The following is a 16,144-nucleotide window of genomic DNA, read 5'->3' on the forward strand; positions in this document are numbered from 1 at the left end:
CAAGCCACTCTTCCTTCATATGTAAGTATGGGGATATTATAGTGCAGTGCCCACCTCCTAGGATTGTTATGAGGATAAAACAAGATGGAAAGTGCTTTGCTAACATTAAAGCACTATGTAATTCTAGCAATAATTATTACTTTTCATTCTTGTATACCCAGCACCTAGCACAATGCCCACTGCTTAGGAGGCACCTAATAAATGTTTGTAAATAATAAATAAGTTAATTAATTGATGGATTCTTGAATTAAGAATCATTGATCTGGAGCTAGAAGTGACTTTAGAATTCAGAGGGTGACTGAGAAAAAACAGAACATGGAAGAATCTTGACATAACTAATTGGGACTAGCTTAAACCATACACTTGAGAATCTGAAAATAAACTGCAGCATGACCACATGCAGAAGCATTTGGGTCTCCCTCATGCCATCTCTCATATGCCTGAATGTGGTCTTCAGACAAATCACAGTAGAGACTTTGGGACATATTCACTTATCATTTGATGCTTTCTGTAGAGGACAAGACTTGGGGGTGGAAAAGATGATACATCCCTAGGGTGGGATAAATTGGGGCAATTACCCCAGACCATTGCCAGAATGGTTAGTAAGAGGCAGCCAGGTGAAGGAAAATCAAGGGCTATTGCTAAAATAGAACTATAGGCTGCGTCGTCAAGCCTATCCCTAGGGAATATTCCCATAGTTGTACACTAATTGTCTATCAATGATATTATGATGCAATCAGCCTATGAAAGTCGGCCTCTTTCCCATGCTGACAAATACTGAAAGAACATCAAATGTCCCATTTCAAAAATTTCATCTGAGAGGCTGCTGTCAAGTTTTAGCCATATGATATGGGGCATATCTGAGCAAAGCTATAACTAGTCTATCGTCTTTGGCTCAGGGCAAGTGGCACAAAATATTCTTCGATTCAGTTTGAGGTGGGTGGATGACATACAGTAGAGACTCCAAGAAGCCTCTAGGCATTTAGTAAGGAGTCTGACCTAGGGTGTGTAGGGTAGGGCACAGTGGGGTCAGAGAGGAAAAGTGCACCTTAGAGATGACCACTTAATGGGAGAAAAGAGAGGTTGCCATTTGGTACTGTCCGAATTTAACTGATTGTTCTTGCTAAGTGGTTCCTTTCTATTCCACTAAAGGTCTACACATTTCTACTCATTCCCCATCTCTATTTTGACACCCTGTTAGCAAAGCCCTATTGCCCTAGTTACAGCTCTGAAGGTACTTTCCCACAATGCTCTCACTCCTGACAGAACATCTAAAGGCAGAGAATTGGCAAATCCACCCACTGGATCCAACTTAAACTTCCTTTGAGGCTGTGCTAGGATGAGAACATTTGACTCAGTGCTTTCTTTCAAAGACTAAACCACATCCTTTCTGGGGCATCCATGCACAAAAGCAGCGTTGATCCAGAGAGAAGGAAATATTAGTTGGATTGTAGGTTAAATCCTTAGGTTCTTTCTTATGCTTTTTTTCAGCTAAAATATGATTCAAATCACTTACCTGGTGGTTAAGTTTATCTTGGAACAAGTCAGCTAAGGGCTTACCAAAGTCCTTCCTCAGGCAGCATAGCTGAATGAGAGTCAAAAGGAAGGAAGGGGAAAGCCTTATCTAGAAGTATATATTTAAATTTCAAAATAATAATAATAATAATAAAACCTTGAAGCATGGTAGTCTTTTCCACAGTAGGAAATAGTTGGAAAGCTTTTGAGACACCTCCTGCCCATAAGAGGTAAGGGATTACATGATTGGCACCTGTAATGTCAGCCTGGGCTGTGGAATGCCTTCATAGCATTCATTAACTACTAGGTAAAGACTTCCACGGCGGCTTGGGATCCAGCTGTAAACAACTACCAGTAGATGGCAGCATTGCATCCACCATTTTATTTCCTAATCTTCAGAAATTCCAGGGTGAACTGGCGCTAACAGTGTTTGAAAGTTAAAAATGCTCACTCTATTACATCAACTGCTCAAGTCTATTTTTCTCTTTTAAGTCAAAGTCACGTATTCCTCATTCTGTCACTGTTCGTACATTCAATATGTCCATCATCTCTAAGCGATGGGTTCATTTTTTGTTTTTTCTTCTTTTTAAATTTTTTGCACATGGATATTTTCAAGCCCTGAAGGCCAAGGACAATCATAGGGCCATAGATTTAGAGTATGGCATGGCTTTAGAAGCTGTAATGCAGTGCGAAGAACCCTGGTTCTGGAGTCCGAGGACCTGGGTTCAAATACTCCCTCTCACTTCTACTACATATGTGACCTTGAATAAATTTTTCCCGGAGTCGTCTACTTCTCATCTAGAAAACAAGGAATTTAGAATAGATGGCATTGGTGGTCTCTTTAGATATAGAAATACAATCTAGTCCAATCCCTCATTTTGAACATGAGGACACAGTATACATACACAACTTCTCTATGAAGGGCTGTCATGTAACTTACACGTAGTTGTTTGAATGCAGTTGTACATACTGTACTACCTCTAAAATAACAATGATAATAACTGACCTTTTTTTTGCTAGGTTTTTGTTGTTGTTGTTGTTCATAACTTCATTCTTGTGAGAAACTCCCAATATGAGCAACCTCTCCACTAATCATTAATTCTTTCAAATCTTATGGTCTGAGGTTAGAAAGTTGCCTATAATAGTGAGAGGCTAAGTAATGTACCCATGGTCAAAAAGCCAATATGTGTCACAGGGAGGACTTGAACCCAGGCCTGCCTGGCTACAAAGCCTCACCTCTATCTACTCTACTATGTAGATGTTCATATGTCTCCTTAATGTTTGCAAAGTATTCAATTATCATTGAAAAGCACTTTTATTATCTTAATTGGTTTCTCTGATGGTTTTTCTCACCACTTAAAAATAATTATTGTATGGATCTTTGAAGGGGTTAGAGAAAGGATAAAACAGTGATATAAAAAGAATAACATAAAGAAAAATCTATTTTTAAAATTAAAAAGTAAAACAAGTGGAGAAAAGCAAGGAAACATTCTCTTATTTGACAGAATAAAAGCAGGGACTGAAAGAAGTCCACTGAGGGTCACATAGGGAGGTGAGCCTTCTTTTGATTCGAGTAGGAGGAATAAATAGCTAGGAGGAGGTAAGTTGCTATTTCTTTCCCCAGTGAGAAAAGGAAATGACCTCTTGCAGAGGATGGTACTGTACTTGGAGCAAGAACAAGAGAGGGTTTTCCTAATCAATCCCTCAGGTTGTGAGAACAGCCCAACAGCTATGCTTTCTTACAGACCATCAGCCCATATAGATGTGCATGGCTCGCAGAAAGAGAGAGGGGACCATGTCTTGCCAAGTTTCAAACCCACTCAACCCTCCTGGGTCTTAAGCTTTGAACCAAACTCAAACTTTTTGTGGTTACAGTTCATAGAGACTGGCAAAATATGATTTCCTGGTTCTAAGATAAAAGGCTTAGGGGGGAAAAAAGACTAGGAAGACTTGGTAGACATCAAATGACTCTTACAAAACAACATTTTGATGAGCAAAGCAACTATGAATCATAAGCCCTTGGATTAAATTTCTGAAAACGTACATATATTTAAAAATTAGAAAGAAAATGGCTCAGGGGAAATATTGTGAGCTTTCTCTGGCCTTGAGACATAGAAAAGAATTGGAGGCGTATGCTGGATGTAGAACACAGCTGGATTTACCAAAGTCACGCCCCCCCCCCCTTCAGAAAAATCAGCTCTTTGGCGACAGACTTCCAAGGACGCTTTGTCTTTCAGAAAAGGTAAAAGGAGGCAATGGGATTCAAGTAAGGATTTCCTTTCCTGTGATAAGAGATAACTGGTCATTTCCACACTAAACACTGAGGCACCAGAATATTTGTATGGCCCAGCCGAATGAGTTGGTCCTTTTTGAAAGTGAAGGACAAACAATAATCAGAGAGTGGGACAAACAAACAACAATCTGTGAGGAGTAGTAGCTGCCCCACTGGGGATGCAACTGGCCAATTCCAACTGGGAGATGCTGCTTCCTCCCTCCTTCCCTTCCTCCTTTTCTTCCTCCCTCCCTCCCTCCCTTCCTTCCTGTCTTCCTGTCTTCCTTCATCCTTCCCTCCCTCCCTTCCCCCTTCCCTCCTTCCCTTCCTTCCCCTCTTCCTCCCTCCCTCTCTTCCTTTCTTCCTCCCTTCCTTCTTCCTTTCCTTCCTTCCTTCCTTCCTTCTTTCTTTCCCTCCTTCCTCTCCCTCCTCTTCTTCCTCTCCCTCTGTCCACATAGAGAATCATACCCTTACCTGTGGGTGCTCTGCCCAAAGGAATACAAATTTTGATGGTTGAAACCTCAAAAACTATCTGAGCTTTTACAGGCTAGATTTCTTTTTTTTTAATCTTCCCTACTTATTTATTCTATCATTAAAAAAAAAAGAAATAAAAAAAAAACATGCCTTAAATCCAAATCACTCTGGCTCTCACTGATTGGCCAACAATAGGTTCTAGTCCAAGCCTCACTTGATCTTTGTTTGAGTTTTGATGGCCCCAAGTGAGTGTAAATAGCAATTGTTTCTCTATTGGTCAAAAAACCTGAAGGTCTTCCCCTCCCAGACTGATCTTTCTTTTTTTTCCTTAATTTTCTTCTCTCTCTCTCTCTCTCTCTCTCTCTCTCTCTCTCTCTCTCTCTCTCTCTCTCTCTCTCTCTCTCTCTCTCTCTCTCTCTCCTTCCTTAAAAAGTCCCCCACTGCATCCAAGGCCATCTCCAACGGTTCTGATCTATGTCTTGCCACTGGACCCAGATGACTCCAGAGGAGAGAGTGAGACTGGTGACTTTGCACAGCCCACCCCACCTTAACTCCAATTCACTGCAAGTCATGACATCACCTTTCTGATGTCACTGGTCCTCTGAGAAGAAAGGACAAACAGCAACAACAACAACATCGCAACTTAATTTACTATTCCCACCTCCTTTGGTCCATCTGTGTGTAAGGACTCATAAGTTTATTTGTCCTGGTGAAGAATCATGTCAGAAATGGAGGGGAGCCAGGTTTGCTTCTTTAGGAATAAGAAAGACCTGGTTTCCCTCTTTGGGACAGATGCTATGCAGCATAGTCCTCACATGAAGTCATTTGACAAAGACATAACTAAGCCAAGCTTATCAGGAGCAGTCTACATTCTTGCTTACTTTAAATCTTGGAGTCAGAAGAAACTCAGAGAATATCTCCAGCAACTGACCCACTCCTGGGAATGAAATGTAGGCCATGAGGTTCAAAGACTTGCATTAGACTACATTGAGAGTAAAGTAGCAATACCAGAATTTGAATCCAGATTCTGACCCCTCGTCTAGTGAGTGTCTTTTTCACTGGAGCCTTTTCATCATACTCTTTACCATCCTCTCTCCCACAAAATGTTGCTAATCCTTCAGATATTGGATTGTAGAATGCTCCATGAGAATGGGGAAAATTCACTTCTTCTTACTAAACGATATATTTTCTGCCACTTTTAGTCCATAAGAATGAATGAATCCCTAATTTGTCATCTCCTATGTGCAAGATACTGTGCTAGGTACTGGGGTTGGGAGGAGAGGAGATATAGAAATTATCTTTGTTTTATTATGATTACCATCTCATATTACAAACAGAAAAGGCAAAAGGGACTTGCAAGTTCATATTCTTGCCACCATGGGTGGCCAGTGAGCTCCATCAGTGAGCTCCAGGTATTGCCTCCATTACCAAATATAAATCTTTGATTGGCATTCAAAGCTTTTTATGATATAGACCTATCTACCTTTCTAGTCTTCTTATACTTTCCTCCACAAATTCTATACTTCAGCTATACTGGATTATGGGAAATTTCCCACCTCTATACCATTGTAATGGCTGCCCCCCATGCTTCACTCTCTCCCTTCTGTTTCTTAGTTTCACTGGCTTCCTTCAAAACTTAGCTTAAATCCCACTGTCTGAAGGAGGCCTGTCCTAGTGTCTTCCCCTCCAAAATTGTCTTCTATCCACTCCATATATATCTTGTAAACACCTAGTTATTCACTGGTGTTATTGGTGTTACTGGACTGCTTGAATGAATGAATGAATTCTATTGGAGAGAGGAAAGAATGGTAGAAAAATTCACTTCCCCTTTCCCACACTGAACAATACAAGGAGAGCTGGTGTTGACTATATCCCCACAAATAGACTATCTCAAAAGGGATTAAAAGTCACCTTTCCTCAATCCTTGTAATTCACAAAGTGGGTGGCTCTGCCTGTCATGAATTATATTTGATACAGTTCTGCCCCCTGTCACAGAAACTAAGGAAAAAACAGGAGCCATTGGCCCAAGAACTCAAGCACCTGTCTAGCTTTGTGGGAAGTGTACTATTTACATACTCATTACATGCACAAAAAGGATGAAAAAAGCTAATACAGAAGTAGTCTGTATTAATACATTACCTCTCTCAAGCTTCAAAAAATGTTGCAAGAATTCAATGAGTTGCCAGACATAGTGGCCCATGCTGGTTAGCTCTACTATAGCAGGAAGCTGATGGATCTTTGAGTTCAGGAGTTCTAAGCAGCAGTTTACTAAGCTGATAGGATATTTATACTAAGTCCAATACCAATATAGTGAGCCCTGGCGATCAAGGAGTCACCAGGTTGTCCAGGGAGTATCTGTGTCTATCAGAGAGAGACAGAGACAGAGAAAAAGAGACTCAGAGACAGAGAGACAGAGAGAAAATCCAGTGAGCGACTCTCTGTTCATTTTATAAATGTATAAACCATAAACATATCCTTAGGGAGAATTCATAGATGCTTAGAGCCAGAAGTGACTTGGGAAATCTAATCTAGCCTCCTACTTTTACAGATGTGGAAAGATAGCCCCCAAAGGTAAAATGACTCACCCAAAGCCACACAGCTAGGCCAACCTTTGCTCTTTACTTCTATTACAATACTTTCCCTACTACACTATGCCTCCTCTAAGCATTTGTCTTTCTAGAGTGAAATGTCCTCCTTTCGTTCTGGCCTCATATGTCAGGCTTCTCATTTCCTTGTTTGATTTAGCTCCCTGTCACTGCAACTGCTCCAGCTAGAGGCATTAAGCCTTATTCTGTCCATTTTATAAATGGGGGAAGGCTGGATGAGTAAAGCTTAGTATTTTTTTAAGAACCCAAAACCATCAGAATTTGGGCCTGGATATGGAAGGTCCTGACTGAGTTGAATCGATTACTTCTCAGTTCCCAGCTATTTCTGCCCCAGATAAAACAGTTTAGCTGTACCACACTGACTCATAAAGAAATGTTGAACATCTGGGTCCCTCTGCCTTTGAGACAACTGAGGGGGGCAAATTCAAATAGAGGAGAACATAGTGGATACAGAGCCCACCTCAGAATCAAGAAAACTTGGACTGGAGTCCTGTCAGTGACACAACCAACCATATGACCCTGGGCAAGTCATTTGGCCTTCTTGATGCCCATAGGAAACTCTCAATGTTTCTAAGGTTAAGAAAAATTGCAGATCTACACTAATGGAGGGAATTTCCTCACTTGGAATTCCCTACACATATCTGATCAAAAATATATTTTAAAAATACACACCCGGGGCAGCTAGATGGCGCAGTGGTTAAAGCACTGGCCCTGGATTCAGGAGTACCTGAGTTCAAATCTGGCCTCAGACACTTGACACTTACTAGCTGTGTGACCATGGGCAAGTCACTTAACCCCCATTGCCTACAAAAAAAAAAAACAACATAAAAATACACACCCTATCCTGCATCTTCTAAACAAGAATCTGAGGTAGATAGGAAGTTATCAGTGTTGTTGTTCAGTCATTAAGTTGTACCTGACTCTTCATGACCCCATGAACTGTCCATGGGGTTTTCTTGGCAGAGATACTAGAGTGGTTTGCCAATTCCTTCTCCAGTGGATTAAGCCATACATGGCTTAAGTAACTAGCCCAGGGTCACATCATAGAAGTCTGAGGCTGGATTTGAACTCAGGTCTAGATGCCTCCATGTCAGTACTAAGGAGTATTCTGGATGAATGATAGGGATAGAAACCAATATAGAAAATCTATGCATTGAAAGTAATAAGGAGGGAAGGAAGAAGATAGGTAGATGATAGATAGATGGATGGATCGATAGATGGGTGGGAGGATGATAGATCTATATACACATATATACTTAAATATATATGTGCATATATATGCATTTATAGCATAAAATCCATATGCATATGTGTGTATGTGTATGTATGCACGTATATGTATATATGGTTGATGTTTATCATTTATACACATATATGGAATGTATATATACATGTATGTATATATATGCACACACACATATATACACAAATACATACTCTGGTTTTTTCTAACCTCATTCATTTCAGCTATATAGCATATAGCTGAAATGAATGAAGTTAGCAAAAAAAAAATCAGAGGGAAGCACCCACAGGTCCTGCCTGAGAAAAGGGACACCCTCTGGGTTCACATCCAGTGAAACTGATGTAACGCATTTCCTTAACACATCTGAGGACCAACTCTTCATCATTTAGCATGATAACTTTCACGTGGAGAAGGCCCAGGATCAGTTTCAGCCACAGTGGAGTGTTTCAGGGTCCCTGAATTAGCAAAAGATACAAGAAGACTTTTTTTAAGTGCTTCTTGGCTTCAAGGCCCCTCTTTGTTTTCTCAAGACGACTACCAAACTGGCTCATTTGTTTTTTCATTGGACTGTTTTATTCCACGAATAGCTTAACAATATCAATGTGTTTCAAGTACATGAATAAACAACATAATAATAAAAAGCACATGACATTCCCAGGAATTTATCCTGCCAGTTCTGAGACAACCAAAATAAAGAAACTTTCACTTTGGGGAGAGAGAGAGAGAGAGAGAGAGAGAGAGAGAGAGAGAGAGAGAGAGAGAGAGAGAAGAAGAAGAAGGAGGAGGAGGAGGAGGAGAGAGAGAGAGAAAGAGGGAAAGAGAGAGAGAGAGAGAGAGAGGAGGAGGAGGAGAGAGAGAGAAAGAGGGAAAGAGAGAGAGAGAGAGAGAGAGAGAGAGAGAGGAGGAGGAGAGAGAGAGAGAAAGAGGGACAGAGAGAGAGAGAGAGAGAGAGAGAGAGAGAGAGAGAGAGAGAGAGAGAAAGACTGGGTTTCAAATGTGCCAAACAGTCAAGAAACAAAGGAAATAAGATAAAATGGGGGCCTGTGAACTACAGGTCCTGCAAATGGCTGAGGGTGAGAAGTGGGGGTGGGGGTGGGAAGGGGAGGGGAGGCCCAGTTTGAAAGGGAAGGATTAAAAGGAGAGAAAAAGAACCACTGATGATGAATTCTAAGGACCTCATCTTTGAAGACAGAAAAACATCCTACCTTTCCTTCCATTACTTGGAAAATTTCTGTATATTTCCTCCTCACCCTCTGCAGTTGAGTGTTTTATACATAGTAGGTACTTGATAGTTAAGAGAAAATGAATGATTGAATAGATGAGTTAATGACTACCCCATATCCATGGAAAAGTGTAGTGCCTCACAAACCTTATAACCCTTGAAAATAATCAGGGTACAAGACACCTTCCTTTAGGCAGGCCTCATACTAAAGGGCCATTGGTCTATGTCATCTAAACTAGAGTCATCATTTTGCTATTCTTATCAAGAATCCACCATTATTTGGCTTGACTCATCATCCAGAATCCATCCCCATTTTACCCATTCGGTCTTTTTGTTATTGTTTCAGACCAGTAATTTCAGTCCTTCCTGAATCCAGGACCACCTCTCTATCATATTAGCCAAACCTGCATCCTGCTGGTCCCCACAAGAAGCCTTCAGTCCATTCACACCTCAAGCCCTAAATGCATGTTTGTTCCTTATTCAGGCCCTGAAGGACTCATACCATCCACCCAAGACTTGTCTACCCTTCAAGGTCCACTCCCATCTGCTCCAGAGGCCTCGTCTGACCACCCCCGTGGATGGTCATCATTTCTCTCTTCATGCTATTTTGTTCTTACCATATGCTACCCCATAATGTCAGTTATATTTTTTATACATGGGTGCTATCTTGCTAGCAAGGAAGGCATACTCCTTAATAACAAACAATAGGCTTTCCATAGCTTTTACAATTTTATTTCACTACTTTCCCTCACATTCCTTATGTATCAATCAGACCTAGGCAACTGTCCTTCCTCCATACATGACATCCCACGTTCTATCTCTACATCTTTGCATAAGTGGTTCTCCACATCTAACATAGAGGCTAGTCACAACAGCTTACCAAAGCCCCAAATTGTCAACAACTCCTGACTTTTTCCTCTATCTTGTTGTTTTCCCAGACTCACTGATAGGTGAAGCCTGGCTTCTCAGTAAGAGAATCCCCAATTCGAAAGCATATTTGCTCATCAGACCCCTCCATCTCAGTTCCTCCTAGGACAAATCTAATTTCAGTTCAGTCTAAGGTTCCTCCATAAAGGGAGAAATAAAAAAAAATCACCAGTGCACAATATTTATATAGGACATACCATTTACTCCCACACAGAAAACACTGATAAAATGAAAGTCACAGCATGCATCAACTGAATTATTTAAATAGGATTCAATATCTTAGCTTATTACTATGGTAGTTAGTTGGAAAGCTAATATTTGAGTCTTGTTGGGACATAAAACAGTTTTTGCAAGACAATTAATTAACCACAGTTCATTTCACCTTGGTTAGCATTATCCAATTAAACATAAAAGTTTGATTTTCCCATTAGAATATAAGCTCATTGAATGTAGGGAGTGTTTTAGTCTGTGTATTTGGCATATGAGGTATGTAAGACCCAGCTGTAACTTGTTCAAGAGAGTTGATTGTTAAATTTTCAGTGTGAGCATTTATGCCTCAGAAAGAGGCAAAAGCTACAAATCAGGGCTTGATTTATGGTTTTCTTGATTGTCTAGTCTTAAGAAAGTGATGGAGAAAATGTTAACAACACAGATTAAATTTAAGTGTGTCTTGCATACATATTTTTTCAGAGAGGTAATTGTTAAAATTTGCCATCACACCCTTGTTTGTGTCCCTAGTGCCTAGAATAGAGCCCAGCGCATAGCAGGTGCTTAATAAATACTTGTTTAACTGATTTACCAGTTGATTCTACTAGTCTTTACAACTCCTGGTTCCAACTTCCTCTGGTTATTGCTTACTTACACTCTGGCTGCTTAGGTGGCAGGAGAGGAGAAGATATAAGCTACTGTTGCTGTTTTCTCTCCAGACCTTTCTATGTTCACAAGCTGAGCAGAAGGCTTTAGAGAAGAGATGGCATCTGAACTGAGCCTCAGAAGAGAATTTCAAGAAACAGTTTCAGGGGGAAAGTAATCCATATATGATGGATGAACGGAATGAAGAGCCAGAAATTTCAATAAGTGCCCCTGTAGTTGGCCAGGAACAGATTTAGACAAGTACCACCATCTTTCCAATCACAGAGACTCACCACCTCAGGGCCACCCTCAATTTCTCACATTTCATTCACCCCATATATCTGGTCAATTGTCAAATCTTGTTTCTATCTCCATATCTTCTCTTGCATATGTTCCCTTTTCCTCATTCTTACAGCCACCATTTTGGCTCAAGCCCACATAACTTTTCACCAGGAATCTTGTAAGAGCCTTCTAAGAGGTCTCTCTGCCTCAAGTGCCTCCCCACTGCAATCCATCCTATGTTCACCTGTCAAAGTGATTCTCCCAAAGCATAGGTTTGATTATATCATTCTCTCCTCCAAGAACTCTAGGAACTTTCATAATCTGCTCAGTAAAGCATTAAAACTCTTTACAACCTGTTCTTTTCCATCTTTCTAGTGTTTTTAATACATTTCCCTTTCCATTGACTCTCCAATTCAGTTATATTGGTCTATATTCGACTCCATGCACATAACACTTGATCTCTCATCTCTATGACTTTGTACTGGTTGTCTTTCATGCCTAGAATCCTTTCCCTCCTCACCTTCATGGCTTAAATTCCCTTTCTGAGCCTAAATTCAACCTTTTTTAAGTTCCCATCCCCCAAATTCTAGAATATCCCCCCTAAAGTTATCTTGTACCTATTTTGTACATGTCATATATATGTCTACATACATAGGTGTCTCTTCCCTTTAGAATGTAAGTTCTTTGCAGACAAGGACTGTTTTCACTTTTTTGTATTGCAGAAGTTAAGCATCATCCCTGGTATATAGTAAGTGCTTAATAAATGTTTATTGATTGATTGGCTGGCTGCCTTTTTCTCAATTTGGGAGGTGAGATCCAAGCAGAACCTGGTCACCTCTACTAGGACTACAGATGAGTGGTAACTGGCCCTAAACACTGAAGATTGTACTCATGCTCAGGAATAAACAAAGAGAGTTAGTGTCCTTTCCAAATGCACCAATTACAGGTAATAAATCTGCTAAACACACACACACACACACACACACACACACATGCATGCACGCACACACAGATACATGAATACCCCAGTCTGGAGAGAGCCAAATGAAAGTGCACATATAGGTTGACATACTTTCTCTGAGGATTACGTGTGGATTCCTGAGTTATCCAAGCCTCTCTTACCACTGTGTCCTTCCCTCATCTTTCTGAGTGAAGGGATCAAGTATATATAGATTGTCTCAGACTTAAATACCAAGCTTAGTTCTTCCTTATCCTGGAGGAAATAGGGATTGATCTAAGGTTTGGGGGAGGTGGAGTGACATGGTAATAGCCATACGTTAGGAAGAAGCATTTGGCAGCTTTGCAAAAGGTGGATTTGAGGGAGGAGAAACTCATAGCAGAGAGGCCAGTTAGAAGTTTATTACAATGATCTAGGAAAAAGGTGATGATATACTGAATTAGAGTGTTGGCAGTGTAAGTGGTGAGAAGGGAATAGATATGAGTGATCTTGTAGAGGTAGGAGCAACAAGGCTTGGCAACTAATTGTGTGTTGAGGTGAAGTATGGAGAGAACTTCAAGATGATTCTTGGCATCAAGTGTGTGCTGGTAAATGGTTAACAACAGGCTCTTGGTGGTGGTGTGGTAGGCAGAATGTATGCCAGGCACACTTTTAAGTATAATCAGCATTATTAAGATTTGTCCATTACTTTCCAGACAACCCTCGGAGCAGTAAATTAAGTCCCAATTTATATCATTTGATGATTTCCAAGGTGTAAATACTCACAAAGAAAATGTAACTATCAAGCTAGCTCCAGCATACCCCTGCTGGTGACTGGGAACATAATGGTGAATTAGATTGTTGTTGCTGTTGTTGTCATTCAGTCATTTCAGTGGAATTCAACTCTTCATGACAACATTTAGGGTTTTCTTGGTACAGATACTGGTGTGGTTTTTCATTTCCTTCTCTAGCTCATTTTACAGATGAGGAAACTGAGGCAAACAGAGCTAACTGACTTGCCCAGGGTCACACAGCTAGGAAGCGTGTGAGGCTGGATTTGAACTCAGGTCTTCCTGACTGCAAGCCTAGTGCTGTATCCACCAAGCCACCTAGCTGCCCAACGAATTCAATAGACATAGTCAAAGTGGAATGAAGAGCAAGTTTGTGAGAGAAGATGATAAATTCAGTTTTTTACAGGTTGAGTTTGAGATTCCAGCATTATACCTAGATGGAGATGGTAAGTAGGAAGTTGGAAATATGTGTTGGAGCTTAGAAGAGATACAGGAAGCTAGATTTTTGAGGGTTTTTTGTTGTTGTTGTTGTTGTTTTTTTGCATAGAGGAGGTAATTAAGTATGTAGGAGTAGATGAGATTTCAAAGTGTAGAGAAAAGACATCACAGAACATCAGTTAGAGCCTTGTGAATACCCACACTTAGAGAGTGGGAAGAGAAAGATCAAGCAATAAACCGAAGCAGAACCAGTAATACTGGTAGCAGATCCAAGAGAGTGCCAAGTCACAAAAGCCAGGGGAGTCTACAGGAATAGAGGCTGCTCAAAATTGTCAAATCTTACAAGAAGGTATAGGAAGACAAAGACCAAGGATAGGCCATTGGCTTCAGCAACTAGGAAATCACTGTAACTTTGAAGAGTCAAGTGGTTGACCTAGAAGGTATATTTTAAGAAGGAAAGGAATGAGAAGCTAGACAGTATGCAAACTACCTTTCTTGAAGTTTGACAGTAAAATAGAAAGAAAGATAGGTTGATACTATAGCATGACCAAGGTAAGGTTTTAGGGGAAGAAGAGCTCCAACTGAACGTGATTCCTTGAACTAGTAACAACTGTTCCCTTTTCTGGGTGGTAGGGATCAGGGGGCCAGGGATGGGGTAGCATATGCCCAAATCAACTGGAACCCATGTGGTTTCTCTGCAAATAGTTTTCCAACACAAACACCCAAGAAACCAAATTGGGCTATAGTCATTCAGCTTTCAGGCTCGGTTTCTGAGGTTAGGAGTTGAGCTCTGCAAAGCTCCTACAATCAGCTGAGAAGTTACACATTGGTTTCATGATGGCAGATGACCAAGCCTTCCAGTTTGCTGAAATTTTAACAGTAAATGTGGAACCCAACAGGAAGGGTGTGCCATAAAGTTAAATCCCTTGTTACATTCCACCAACCCCCGCCCCCTGCTTCTTAGAAAGAGCTAGTAATGGTAGAGAACTCCTGATCAGAAACACTCCTTCTCTAATTAGGGCAGAAAAGTGCTTATACTGATGTTACCTCAGAAAATGATGATGAATAGCTGAGACAGTATGGCATGGTGGAAGTTTTCCTAGATCAGAGAACTTTGCGGTTCAAATCTTGACTCGGCTCCTGAGATGACCCAGGACAAATCACCTCACCTCTCTGAAACTCAGTTAATCAAATGTAAAAGGAAGAGATTGGATGATAGGACTTTTCATCTCCCTTCAAGCCCCAACCCTATTAATCTAAGTATGGTGGCTTTTAAATCTCAAGGGAAGTTCCAGAAAAGAAACTGAAACCATTAAGCACAAAAATTAAAGTCCTGCTGGAAAAATCTGAATTTGAAAACCCCAACTTTCATGGGTCCATTTTGTCTAGATTTTCTTTTTATTTGTAGGATTATTTAAACCTCATCTTTAAAAAAATGAAATTAGAAGGAGGCAAACAATTGAAAAGAACCTTTCAGGACCCTCCTGAAAGTGTTTTGTACTGTAAAATTGTACTTTAAGGTTGTCCATAGTCATTTAGCATTCCTCAGCCTCAAACCAAGTAAGACCTCACCCAGGTTGCCTCTGTCACTGGTCATCTGTGTACACTGAACCTCTCTGGTCTTTGATTTGATTAAAGAGAAGTGGGCCAGGCTTTTCTGATTGGTGAATCTTGGTCCAATCCACCATGGGAGCCCAACTGTACTCACTTCGATCCCAACTCAATTTACTCTCTGGGCTTTTTACCTCCTTGCCAACAGCCTTCCCTCCACATGCACCCCCACTTTCCAGCTTCTCTTTATGTATGGTTTTCCCCTATGAGAATGTAAGCTCCTTGTGGGTAAGGACTATCTTTTTTGCTTATGTGTATATGCACATTCATACATAACATATGTAAACATACATATATGTATGTACATGCATATTTATATATGCATGTGGATATACATAATACATATATACACATACACATGCAGAGAGAGAGAGGGAATCTTTGTTTATGTCCCTAGAACTTATCATAGTGCCAGGCACAAGATTAGTGATAATTAATAATAAATAAATGGATGGATGGATGGATGGATGAACAAGCAGATAGATAATAGATAGATAGATAGATGAGCAGATAAATAAATAAGTGAATGGATAAATAGATAAATGAATGATGATAATCAATTTCCTCTCTATCATCTATCTACTACCTATTGATTTCTCATCTGTCTATGCATCTATCTTTTATATATGTATCAGCAGTGAGGATTAGTGCATAGAGTGCTAGATCTGGAGTCATAAAGACCTGGGTTCAAATTTTACTTCTGAAATTTACTGGTTGTGTAACTTTGGGCAAGTCACTTAATCTCTCTGTGCCCCAGTTTTCCTGATTCATAAAGTGAAGGGTTTCTACTAGATGATGGTCTCTGAAGTTCCTTCTGGTTGTAATTTCTATGAGACCTCAATTCTGAAACATTCTTAGGGGATGAAAGAAAGAAGTGCAAAGACAAGCCATGCCCGGAGAAGAAGGAGCACATATGAAAATTCCATTATCACCTAATAGGACAGTTGGCCGTATCATAACCAAGGCCAATGTTA

The sequence above is a fragment of the Dromiciops gliroides genome, chromosome 1, assembly GCF_019393635.1.
Source record: "Dromiciops gliroides isolate mDroGli1 chromosome 1, mDroGli1.pri, whole genome shotgun sequence".
NCBI classification, from domain to species: domain Eukaryota; kingdom Metazoa; phylum Chordata; class Mammalia; order Microbiotheria; family Microbiotheriidae; genus Dromiciops; species Dromiciops gliroides.